The following is a 13,886-nucleotide window of genomic DNA, read 5'->3' on the forward strand; positions in this document are numbered from 1 at the left end:
TAAAATAGTGAGTATTTGTTTTTCAGTATTCTCTACAGTTTGACAGTCACTTCTGCTAACATTAATGGAATGCTGAAAGACATATCTGAGCATTGGACTAAAAACTAAAATCATGACTACTTGCTTTTCAATATGTCATTTCTCCTCTCTTAGTTTTCAAAACCAACAACTGTTTAATATCCATCAACAGTAAAAGCCATATTAAAAGTGATTTTAGAGTTTCATTATTCTTCTGACTTCCACTTAATAAAATAATTCTTATATTTCTAAATACTGATGAACTTTAATTATGGACATGTGAGACAAAACATACAGTTTGAGCAGTAGCTAAGCTTGTACTAATAGCTTTATAGAAATTCTTATCTTTTTGCTTGTTTGCATTGTTGTCTTGCAAGTCTATGGAAGTACACAGGAAAGGAGTACTCTGAGGTATTCTACTACCTCCACAGGAGCCAATTATATAACTGAATGGGGCAATTCATTCAGCATCCTCTCAAATTTCTCAATCAATTTTCACCCCCTTGAAATGCTCATTTGCACAACAGGTTCTACAGGGTTTCTCTAGTTCATGCACAATTCTCTCTTCTGGATATGCATGCAGATGGTATTTGGAAAACAATGTATGGTTTACATTTTCCTGTGCTAAAAATTCTTTGGACTACTTAGCAGTGAGCTGAGATCCATTGTCAGACAATAACTTTCTGGGTTTACTTATCTTCTTAAACTTATGATAACTCAGTTTATCAGTTACAATATTAGCATTATCTGTTTTTAAAAGATACAGTTTCACCAATTTAGACCAACAAGTAACTACCACAAAAATTTATGCCATTCCTACCCAGCCATAACACAGGGAACCAAAATATCCATATCCACAAAATCCCAAACACCTTATGGTATTATTGGATAAAAATCAAATGGCTCTGAGCACTATGGGACTTAACAGCTATGGTCATCAGTCCCCTAGAACTTAGAACTACTTAAACCTAACTAACCTAAGGACATCACACAACACCCAGTCATCACGAGGCAGAGAAAATCCCTGACCCCGCCGGGAATCGAACCCGGGAACCCGGGCGTGAGAAGCGAGAACGCTACCGCACGACCACGAGCTGCGAACTATTATTGGATAAAAAATTATCAAACCATCCTCATATAACTTCCTGAAAATGATAATTTTGAAGTTGTTCTAAATAGACTTTGTTAAATCATCTTCACGTAGGAAATGAGACTGATGACCTCAGCAGTTTGGTACCTTAGAAATTTATACACACACTTAGGAGATGAGAGAAACTGTTGCAAAAACATTTGATGTCTTTTTCAAATTTGCCAACTTTCAGAAAATAAATAGCAAAGTACCATCATTCATTTACATCTTGACAAGCTGGTTTCACTAATAGGAGCTGAGATAATACATGTGGCACCATATTGTCTTGTTCTTTGACATAAACAATAGAAAAATTAAATTCTAGTAAGAAGAAACCCCACTGAGTAAGTCTGCTGTAAAACAGTCTACTTCTCAATGGGAATTATAATGCACTCTAATTGGTGTGCACTACTGTTTGATTCCCATAAAATATCTATTTAAATTTCTTGAATGACCATACCATTGCCAGAGCTTCTTTTTCTGTTGCTCCATAGTTTCTCTCATGATCAGATAACATGTAACTCATAATGCCAACGGGATAGTGTGCTGTGGTATTATTACTATCTATGAGTTGTAAAATCTGCATCCCAGATCACAGTTTGGGATATATGTCACTAAATTAAATATTCAGTTTGTTATTTTATTTAAGGTTCTTGTACCTAATACCAAATGGACTGATCCATCCCGCTTTTTAATCGCTACTAATACGTTTTCATAGCAGACATCTGAAGTTTCAATAATGCCTCATCTTTCCATTCCTTTGGTTTCAGTTTGGGCACCTTTCTTAGCTGATAAAGGAATTGGATATGGTTTGATATAGAATTTTTTATGTGGATTTATTATTTGTTTATGCACAACACCATTCATTTCAAGGAATATAAGTGTTTGTGCTTACTTATAAGAGAGACTGATGTAAATTGTTTGTTCTTATGACACATGATGCTTTATCTCCTATTCTAAGCATATCATTATTAAAGTCCTGTGAATCATTTAACTTTTATGGTGTTGCTTATTATTTATAAGATCACTTAAGTGATGCATCTCCCACTAGGAATACTCCTAGAACCTGTGACATTGTTGATGGTCCTAGCTGCAAATGCTGCTTTCAGATGTAGAAATGTAATTGATGTACTGTGTCTGCATGAGTACCATTTAAATGCAGGAATATAGATGTTGAGGTTTATAAATTAGCAGCTTTCAGCTTTCTACTGTGTGTAAAAATTCATTATAAATTCAAAAGTCTAGACACGACTAGTTTTTGCATAGAACACCACATGTAATCATGTCTATCACCACAAATATAATTATTAATCTATTACACATTCCCAACTGGAAATTTTTCAGAAGTTTCAGAAAAAACTGAAACACATCTGTGGGCAACAAATTAAACCCACATACAGCTTTGCACAAAATACTTTATTTTTCCAACTTGGAAAAGAAAACTAACTGAATTAACAGTCAAAGAGTAAATACTTATATCTAACGTCCATTGCACTTACATGGAGTAACAAAGCATGCATCACTGGCTACTCCCACATTCCCACACAGCCCCCCCCCCTCCCCCCTTAAAGTGCAGAGCACCCAGGATAAATACATACTTAAACTAGACTTGTCTCCCTGCTCTTGTATGGATGACTTGTTGCTGTGAGGATGAGGGAGCTGGTGTGGGCTGTTGTGTTGTGGTTCCATGTCCTCTTGCCATTGGTTCTTCTGCCGTATCATGTGTAGTGAGTTCCAAACTTTGGTCCTTCTCATCCTGTTGAGTGTCATAATACCCCAGTTCTGGTAAGACTCATGTGGGTTTTACCTTCTCTATGGACACACTAATAGTTCTGTCATTCTGTGAGAGGTCCATAGTATGGGTGTTGCATCATACTATTCGATAAGGTCCAGTATATGGAGGTTGTAGTGGCGCTCTGACTGAATCTGTGCGGAGCATAACATGTGTACAGTCTGCCAACACCTTATGCACAAAAACTGATTGCTCACCATGTCTAGATACTGTAGGCCTTCTCTTTGTTTCCACATGCTCACAGATTTCATGTATCAATGATGAGAGGTTTGTTGGCATTGGTGATGCGTTGACAGTTAGGTAATCTGTCAGGATTCTCAATGGTTCCCCATCCACCAATTCCACCACTGAGGCACTGATGTCTGTCTTGTATGTGGTTTGTAATCCAAGGAGAACCAATGGAAATGCTTATGTTCAGCTTCTCTGATGACACATGAGAGCTGCCTTCAACGTCCTGTGCCATCTCTCCACCATACCACTGTTTGCTGGATAGTAGCTTGTTGTATGGTGGTGCTGGAACCCAAATAAATTAGCTAGCTCATTGAACAGACTAGACTCAAACTGGTGGCCTCGATATGTTGTGATATGCAGGGGGCACCTAAAGTGAGCTAGCCATTGAGAGACAAATGCCTTTGCAACAGTTTCTGCCACTATGTCAGTGATCAAAGTGGCCTCCGCCCATCTCGTGCATCTGTCTACTACTGTTAACAAGTATTTAGAGCCATCAGAAACTAGGAGTGGACCACTACATCCACATGGACATGGGCAAATCTTGCTGATGGTCCTATGAAATTCCCGATTTCCGTGTGAGCGTGTCATCCTAATTTGCAGCGCTGACATTGTAGGCATGCGTGAGTCGATTCGCTGGCGTCCTTTTTAATTGATGGCCAGACAAAACGTTCTGTCAGTAACCTGATTGTGGCATTTGCCCCTGGGTGTGCCAGGCCATGAACACTGTCAGATGCCGCCTTACAAAATTGTTGTGGAATGTAAGGGCCTGGCTTCTGCTGTGATATATCGCACCATAACTTAAGACTTCTTCCTGGGATGAGTATCGGCTGTAAGTGTAACCCTGTTGTATGGTCTGTCAATAACATCTGTAGATCCAGATCTGCTTCCTGTGGTGTCATGAGTTCTTCATAGTTTATTGTGCTGATCACACTGCAGACATGAGAAAAGTAATCTGCAACCACATTCTCTGCACCTCTGATGTGCCTTATATCTGTGATGAATTGACTAACAAAGTCTATGTGTCAGAACTGCCTTGGCAAGCAATTATTGTTGATGTTGCTGAAAGCTGACACTATAGGTTTATGATCAGTGAAAATTGTTACTGCCCTGGCTTCAATATATGGGTGGAAATATTTAACACTTTCATATATTGCCAACAACTATCTGTCATATGCACTCCATTTAGTCTGTCAGAGTTGCAGCTTTTTTGAGAAGAAACTAACAGGTTGCCAGTGTCCATCAATCTGTTGTTGCAAGGCTGCACCAATTGCGACCTGGCTGGCGTCTATAACAATACTCAATGGTGCTGCAGGTATGGAGTGTACGAGTAACACTGCCTCCTCTAAGCTTTGTTGTAAGTCGCCAAAAGCTTTGGTCATTTCTGGTATTCATTGCAACTTTCCCTTTCCTGTGGTATTCTTGCCAGCCAGTGCATTTGTAAGTGGTTTCTGTGTTTTGGCGGTAATTGGTAAATGATGCTGCTAAAAATTTACCACACCGAAATAACGCTTAAGTTGTTTGTAGTCTGTGAGTTTGGGTAGGTTTTGCAACATGTCGATCTTCTCTGGTAATGGCTGTATACAATTGGCTGAGACTATATATCTGAGAAAAGTTACTTGACTCTTGACCATGATGCATTTGCGTTCATTTAACACTACTCCACATTTATCGAGCCTTTGTCATACCTCCTGAATGTGACTATCATGTGATTGCATATCCTCTGAGAATACCGAAATATCATCCAGATATGCATAACAGAAAGGTAATCCCTAGAGCACTTCATCAATGAATCTTTTCCAAGTTTGGGCCGCATTTTTTAGTCCAAATCCCATAAATAGAAATTTGAATAACCCAGAGGGTGTGATCACTGCCATCTTTGCCACGTCAGCCAGATCCACAGGAATCTGACTATATGCCTTATGACAATCAAGTACTGATAATACACACCCGCCAGAGCATAGGTAACCCCTTGAATGTTTGGTATAGGGTATTTGTCTGGGATTGTTATCACGTTCAATCGGTGGTAGTCACCACAGGGATGCCATGTGCCATCTTTCTTGCATACTAGGTGGAGAGGGGATGTCCAAGAACTGTCAGAACTTCTTATTACTCCAGCCTGGATCATCTCCTAAAGTATTGCTTTTGTCTCCACTAATCACTCAGGGGCTAATCTGTGGATGCATCTTGACACTGGCAGACATGGGCTGGTGTGTATATAATGCTCTGTATTATGCTTAATTATTGGAGTCTTCATGTCTTCTTGGGGAGACTGTATAGCTGAGCTGCTGACTAATCCTAATACAGCCTCTGCCGCACTGCATTGAAAACCTTTTATTATGCCCCTATTTGATCTGGTAGTAAGACAGTTATTTGCCAAGTCCATGGTGAGTGCAAAATGAGACAAGAAATCTGTGCTTTTTAAGATCGGCTGTAAAATATCTGCCACTACAAAATTCCACTTGTAATGGGTAGATAAACCAATATCTATCATGAGCTCTTTATAACCGTATGTGTTTATACTTGAATTGTTAACTGCTATCAATTTCAAAGGCTCCCATGTGTCCTTCTTTACAAAACTTGGGGTCAGCAAGGTACTCACTTCTGAGCCGGTGTTGAGGCCTGCTGAGAGTCTATCAACCATTTGTAATCTGTGTGATGTTAGCTTATACTCCCAGGGCGATGCAGAGTGGCATAAAGATACAGCATACAGGAGGCCTTCAAGTACGTTACCTTGACTGTGCATGTTGCTGCCTGCAACTGTCAGCTGGTTCCCCGTTTGTATATGGCAGTGTTCATGAATGCCGCAGCCCGTGGTGCCTAGAGCAGGCTGCCCTCACCACTTTGGTATCCACAAGATTTTGTGCCTCTTGTAGCTTGTGGCCCGAATCGTCTGTGATACCAGCGAAAATTGTCAATGTGAGCTTGATCCTGTTTGGAATGTGACCTCTTCTTGTTACTGGTGGACCTGGTGGATGTCTGCAGCTCCCAGTTATGTAGTCAAGTAGCCATATTTTCCATCACATCTTGCAGTTTCCTGATCCCATCAGTGATGCCTGGTTTTTTCTGTAACCTGTGGCTGCACAGCTTAACTTCGATTCTTCTATCTATTCCGATGAGTCATCATTGGCTTCCACTGCAGAGGTGGCAGATGATGTTGCTACAGATGCTACGAGTGTCAACTTTACAGTAGTGAAAGTTCTGTCAGCTATTTGCAGCTGCTTGTCAAGAGACTGTCCTTCATATGCAGTCATCATCAGTTGAACTTGGTGAGGAAGCTGCTGTCTCCAGACATGCAGTAACAATTCACTGGATATCATGCTTGCATCAACTATAGTGTGTAAATGTCTCCAAAATTCAGATGGACTTTTGTCCCCCTGTTTCTACTGATACATTACCTGGGAAATTCACTGTTCAGGTAATTTCATGCAGTGAGCGATCAACGCCATTTTAAGTGTGGTGTATGATTGTTGGAGCAGCGGATGTATGATTGTATCAGAGACTATCGCTGTTGCTCTCTGACCCAGGTTGCTAATTGTGAGAGTGAATTTTTCATGGTCTTCAGTTATGCATTGATACTTGAAGATATTCACTGTTATCACGAACCATACGTCTGGTTGTGTAGGTGTGAACGGAGGTGTCTTAACTGCAACTGTGGTGCGGTTGATAACAGCGCATTTGTGCACGAAAAATCTTTGGCATGGGAGTATGCTCGTGGTGTGGCTGCTACTACAGGAGTTGGTAAAAATCATGGATTTCATTTTGCTATCATTCTTTGGCGTTGCAAGCTCCAAAAGCCCAATCTCTTGCTTTAGCTGATGTATCTTGTCATTTGTTGCTTGCAGAATTTTGTTAGCTTCTTCCATCTTTGGCAAAACTGCCACACGATATTAAGTTGTGAGAGCTTTTATTTTTTTTCCTGGGGTCACTATTATGTAGGCAACAAATTAAACCCACAGAACTGTCCAGGAGGAATCATCAACTGGCTGGTACTGATATATCATCAGCCAATAATAAGAGAGCTGGAGAGTGCAGGTATCATTTTGGGAAAGTAATGAGAGTCAGTGATCACATTTATTGACATTTCCATTGGAGACACTTGAAGAGGAGTGAGGCTTCAAGATCATTCTTTGGGGAGACTTTATGTTGAGACATCATCTCAAGACTCAGTAGTCAGGATTTGCTGTCACAAATCCATGATGATTTCAATCTACTCCATGATGTTCTGATTTCTATTCTAGTCTTTAGTGAGTTTCATTCCAGACTGATGCTTATTCTCATAAGTATTTGACTCTTCTTTTCTGAAGCCAGTATTCTGTCTCTTTCATGATGCTGCTTTTGCAGTCTGATTACTGTTCTGATCCAAGTTTCAACACTGTTGCCAATGAGTGCCTCTCATGAACACCATTATTCAGTTCAAAACTGATTTCTTGGTTGCATCCTTTGCAATGTGGCCATATGCAAAACTTAAGACTGGTCAGAGAGCTAATCCCTTGGAATGCTACCACCTGAATGGTAAACACACTGGCTGCTTGGCCCTTGCCTGTGGTGCTGATCATCCAATAGGCCATTCACCTGTGGGCTACTGTCAACCGTTCTTCACACTGTCCACTCACGGAGGATAAGGACAAAACAACAGTCCAAGACACATGCCACTGCAGATTGATACCCACAGAGAGCACACTCTACACTGCTGATGACCAAATCAATATTTTGGTGAGGTTACAGTCAGCTGTTTTGGTATTAGAATATGTGTTTCAGTGTTTTACACACATCCATTGAAAAAGCAACTTTTGGTTTGATTAATGATGATTAAGCCTGGCACCCAGAAAACAAAGAAATCAATTAATTTTTCCATAAATTCCCGCTAAATCATTCCTATTCACCAAATTTTAGTGTCCAATGTAGGCTCAGTATCATGTGAGTTACCACAGTATGATACCAGTAACATCACATTTGTGATTCCTGAGATTAATCTAGGGTCATAACTGGTATGATATGTCCATATCAGTTATTTTCTTCTGAGGCTAGACAAGTGAGGTCCAAATGTAGCCACAGTGCTCATGCTGTACTGATCACTGGTGCAAATTGTGGTGTCACCGCCAGACACCACACTTGCTAGGTGGTAGCCTTTAAATCAGCCGCGGTCCGTTGGTATACATCGGACCCGCGTGTCACCACTATCAATGATTGCAGACCGAGCGCCGCCACACGGCAAGTCTAGTTGAGAGAGACTCCCTAGCAGTTGTTCCAGTTGTACAGCCGACTTCGCTAGTGATGGTTCACTGTCTACATACACTCTCATTTGCAGGGACGACAGTTTAGCATAGCCTTCAGCTACTTCATTTGCTACGACCTAGCAAGGCGCCATATTCTTAAAGAATGTATTGTGAACAGACAATATTGTGAATCATGTACCGTCAAGAGCGATGTTCATCATTAATGGATTAAAGTTAAGTATCAAACTAATTATGTCTGCTTTCTGAATTCTAATTCCTTGTCATGTTCCAGACCTCACGTCAGTAGAGTCCTTCCCTCCTCACGTCAGCCTGCGTGAGCTAAAACGCGTGCATTTTGGCCCCCACTAGTAACACGGAGTTGGCTCTTCTGCCAACACAACATTGGCGACGAGTGTACAAACAGTGTTCTTATCTATACTGCCCTGATTTCCTTCTGTCATGGCTTCGCCACAATCTCCAGATGTACTGTCCGAATTTTATTGCTTACAGAATCAGCAGACCCAGGCATTACTGGATGCACTTGGACAGCTTGTCCAGGGTCAACGTGCAATGCAAAACAATGCGGCAGCCGCCGCTCCACCACTAACGCAGCCACAAAATGCAGTTGCACCGACCTTCAGACATTTTGATGCTGCACTGGAAAGCTGGATGGAGTGGTCACGCCAATTTGGATTTCATCTCGCCACCTACAGAATTCAAGGTAATGAGCGGCAGCCTTTTCTTTTGTCGTCCGTTGGTGTGCAAACCTACCATGTGATAGTCAAGTTATTTCCCTGACGTGACGTAGCAACTCTGTCGTACGAAGAAATTTTGTCTGCATTACATGCATATTTCAAAGAATCAGTCAATCTAGTTGCGAAACGGTATACCTTCTTTCATACAAAATGTATGGCAGGTCAAACTAATCGAGAGTGGGTTGCAACCTAGCAAGGCCTTACTAGGGACTGTGCTTTTGAGTGTCAATGTGGACTCCCATATTCAGATACTATCGTACGTGACACAACTGCACAGAACGTTTCTGATGTTTGTATAAGGGAACAGATTTTGAAACTAGTCAATCCCTCCCTTCAACAAGTGATGGACATATTGGATCGGCAGGACACACTTGACTTTGCTCAGGATTCATTTGAAACTTCGCCAGCTGTGTGTCAGGTTAACCGGGCTGCCGGGCGAGCTGCACGGAGCAGTAAACAGCCCTCGTGCCCAGCCACGCCACTGCCGCCAGGGTCACAGCCACGTGTGCCACACCGACAAGCAAATGCAGTCCTCAAATCATGCCCGCGGTGCGCTACTAAACATTCGCGTGAGAATTGCCCATCACGTCAAGCTATTTGCTTTTACTGTAATAAAAAAGGACATGTTCAGAGTGTTTGCCAGAAAAAGCTCAGATCAGAAACTCAAAACCATTCCAGGCCCTTTGCTTTGCGCCAGAATCGGAATCAAACCAAGGATACTCAGGCTCGCGAAACTTCGCCCATGGAAATTCACGTTGTTCATTCCACTCCGCCCAGTGCCACTCTCTCTAACAGTGACTGTGTTCGTCCCACACATAGTGTGCATCGACATTGTCAAGTCGCAAGTGATTCTGTACCAGTGTCAGTTCACATTGTACGAGACAGTCGCTCTTCTTGTCAGCAGGACAATAAACTTTTTGTAGACTTCGACATTAACGGCAAAGTGATACCATTCCAGCTCGATACCAGAGCTGCAGTTTCACTGATCAATCAAGACAATCAAACAGCTGGCCACACCTCCGTTGCGTGCCGCAAATGTTAAGTTAACTAGCTATTCAGGTCAAGAGATCCGTGTGTTAGGACAGTGCAGCCTTCTTGCAACATACAAAGGACAAACAAAACTTGTGTCATTTTGCGTCCTTCATTCTTCTTCTGCAGTGAACTTGTTAAGTTTTGATTTATTTTAGTTGTTTAACAAACAGCTGGCCACACCTCCATTGTGTGCCACAAATGTTAAGTTAACTAGCTATTCAGGTCAAGAGATCCCTGTGTTAGGACAGTGCAGCCTTCTTGCAACATATAAAGGACAAACAAAACTTATGTCATTTTGCATCCTTCGTTCTTCTTCTGCAGTGAACTTGTTTGGTTTCGATTTATTTCGGTTGTTTAACTTGTCTATAGTAAATCAGGTCCTATCAGTGAACCAGACTGTGCCTTCAGACAGTGTTTCTCGTCTATGTGAAGAATTTGCAGACATTTTTGCACCAGGCCTCGGTTGCGCTATGAACTATAAAGCACAATTGGAACTGAAAGTAAATGTGCAACCGAAATTTTTCAGAGCGCACAATGTTCCCCACGCATTGCGTGATGAGTTTACAAAAACATTACACGATTTGGAATCACAAGGTGTAATTGAACGTGTGCAGGCTTCTCTCTGGGCATCACCCTTAGTAATTTTGCCAAAACCTTCGTGAAAATTGAGACTTTGTGTGGACTTCAAGGCAACAGTGAATCCACAACTAGTGATTGCAACTTTTCCTTTACCCCGCCCAGAAGATCTTTTTGACAAACTGTGCCCGCGCAAATATCTTTTGAAGTTGGACCTAGCAGTTGCGAACTGGTAAATACCAGTGGACGAAGAATCCCAGTGCGTTTTGGTGGTTAACACGCATCTTGGTTTGTATCAATTCAAACGACTGCCATTTGGGTGTGCATCCGCCCCTGCATTGTTTCAGCAATATCTACAAACTGTTTGTGCGTCAGTCCCTACTGCAGCAAACTATCTGGACGATATTGTGATCTCCGGAAAGATGGAAGAAGAACATTTAGCCAATCTCAGAACATTATTTCAGGTCTTGCGACACAATGGTCTTCGCTTACGGAAGGACAAATGTGTGCTTTTTGCCAGTGACTTGGCATACCTGGTACATGTACTCAATGCCCAAGGCATACATCCCATTCCCATGCACCTCCGTGCCATACAAGACTTGCCTTCGCTGCAGAATTTGAAGCAGCTCCAGAGTGTGCCGGAAAAAATCAACTATTATCACAGATATGTGCCGCATGCCTCTTCCATTTCAGCTCCGCTTCATCGCTTACGCCGTAAGGGTGTTCTGTTCATCTGGACGACGGAATGTGAACGCGCCTTTTGCCGGTTGAAATCGGCGTTGCTTTCCAATACTTTCCTTACACCATTCGAGCCCCGGAAGCCTCTTTTGGTGATGGTGGATGCATCGGATTTCGGGATTGGTGCTGTGCTTGCGCACAAAGATGGCTCGCATGATCACCCTATTGCCTTTGCGTCCAAATTGCTCTCGTCTGCGCAAAGAAATAATTCACAGATCGAGAAAGAAGCATTGGCTCTCGTATTCGATTTGGTGTTACAAAGCTTCATGACTTCTTGTATGGTCGTCCCTTTACCATAATCACAGACCACTAACCTTTGACATCGCTTTTTCATCCGAACAAGCCTGTACCTCCACGTACAGCACAGAAATTCATTCGCTGGTCTATTTTCCTCTCATAGTACTGTTACGATATCTTGTATCGGTCCACTGCTAAACACGGAAACACTGATGCGTTGTCCTGTTTGCCTGTTGCTGAGGATAGGGCATTCGATTCCTCCGAACTTGCTTGCATGTTCATTGATGCGGAAACCGATGACGTGGTCGAATCGTTTCCAATTGATTTTCGGCATGTAGCTACGGCCACAACTGCCGACCCTGTCCTTGCTACCATTCTGCATTTTGTTGCTACGCAATGGCCCTTGTCAAAGTCACGGATCGGGGACCTGTTGGTTCACTGGTTTTTTGCTCACAAGGAGAGACTTTTTGTACGACGTGGTGTTTTGCTGTTGCGTTCTGATAATGATCAGTCCAGGGTTGTGGTCCCACGTTCGTTACAGTCCTCTGTCTTAAAGCTTCTCCACTAAGGACCTTGGGGTACAGTGAGAACGAAACAACTTGCTCGTCAGCACTGTACTTGGTTCGGAATCGATGCCGCAATTACGACTATGTGCTCTTCTTGCATGGTGTGTGCCGAACAACAATCAGCAACACCATGGAAATTCTTTGCATGGCCAAGAGCCACTTTCCCTTGGCAACGCTTACACATCAATTTTGCTGGTCCATTCTTGAATGCTTGATGGTTGGTTGTGATAGATTCATTCAGTAATTTACCTTTTGTTGACCAGATGTCTTCCACGACGTCATCTGCCACCATCCAAGCATTATCTGCTATCTTTTGCATTGAAGGTCTTCCACAGACAACTGTTTCTGACAATGACCCACAATTCATGTCCACAGAATTTCAGTCATTCTGCAAGGCCAATGGTATTCAACATTTGATGTCCGTGCCGTTTTCACCACAGTCAAATGGTGCTGCTGAATGACTGGTCAGGACTTTCAAGTCACAGACGTTGAAGTTGAAAGAGTCGCATTCTCGGGAGGATGCATTATTGCTCTTTTTGTCCTTGTATCACTCTCGGCCCCGAGTTGGTCGCTCGCCGGCTGAGTTGCTCCACAGTCGCCATCATCAAACCTTGATGTCTTTGCTACATCCGTCGCATCAGGTTCTTGTGCAGCAGCAGACACCTGCTTTTGCCCCAGGTGATGTTGTCTATTACCGCCACTATCAAGGTTCACGGCATTGGCTCAAAGGGCGCATTGTTCGCTGTCTCGGACGCACTATGTATCCGGTTTCAGGGGCCTCTGGTGAGGTGCGCCGACATCTCAATCAGCTGCGCCTCTGTCGTCACACAGGATCTGCCACTCGCTGTCTGCTTCCAGCGACGGTGCCGTCTGGTTAGCGCCCCGGGGGCCCATCTACTGGCTCACCTCAGCCCCAGGTGTTACTGACGCTGCCTACCATTTTGCCCCACGGTGATGCACTGCTGCCGCCGCCTGTTCTCCCGCTGGCGATGCCCGCAGTGGACATGTCGCTGCAGCCGCCGGGTGCCCTCCTGGGTCACGCACCACGGATCACTCCCTGGGACCAGTTGTCCTCCGACATCAAACTCTCGCCCGCTCCGGACCATATGTTGTCTTCGCCCGTCGGGTGCCCCAGCCTGATGGAGGTCGACCCTTCAGCCCCTCCTGTCTGTCTACGGGCACATACACCACATGTTGGCATGCACCCTGGAGTACGTTTTCAGGTGTTCCCTAGCTCCCCACGGTCCGAATGGCAGTGTGTGAGGGTGTGAGTGGCATAGCCTCGCCTGTTGTTAGGCTCCCCACCTTGTCGCATATGTCAACAAGGTGTCATCCCAATGGCGGGCGGAGGCCTTATACCACAACCGACCGCCGATTTGTGAGGGAGGAATGTGGCGTCACTGCCAGACACCACACTTGCTAGGTGGTAGCCTTTAAATTCGCCGCGGTCCGTTAGTATACGTCGGACCCGCGTGTCGCCACTATCAGTGATTGTAGACCGAGCGCCGCCACACGGCAGGTCTAGTCGAGAGAGACTCCCTAGCACTCGTCCCAGTTGTACAGCCGACTTTGCTAGCAATGGTTCACTGTCTACAT

General features: G+C 43.5%; 1 protein-coding gene across 1 annotated transcript in view; it reads right to left on the bottom strand.

The window, feature by feature from the left end:
* Positions 1-13,886, bottom strand: part of LOC126458479 (serpin B8-like) — a 266,413-nt gene that overhangs the window by 14,657 nt on the left and 237,870 nt on the right. The gene's annotated exons all lie outside the window — the stretch shown is intronic.

The sequence above is a fragment of the Schistocerca serialis genome, chromosome 2, assembly GCF_023864345.2.
Source record: "Schistocerca serialis cubense isolate TAMUIC-IGC-003099 chromosome 2, iqSchSeri2.2, whole genome shotgun sequence".
Lineage (NCBI taxonomy): Eukaryota > Metazoa > Arthropoda > Insecta > Orthoptera > Acrididae > Schistocerca > Schistocerca serialis.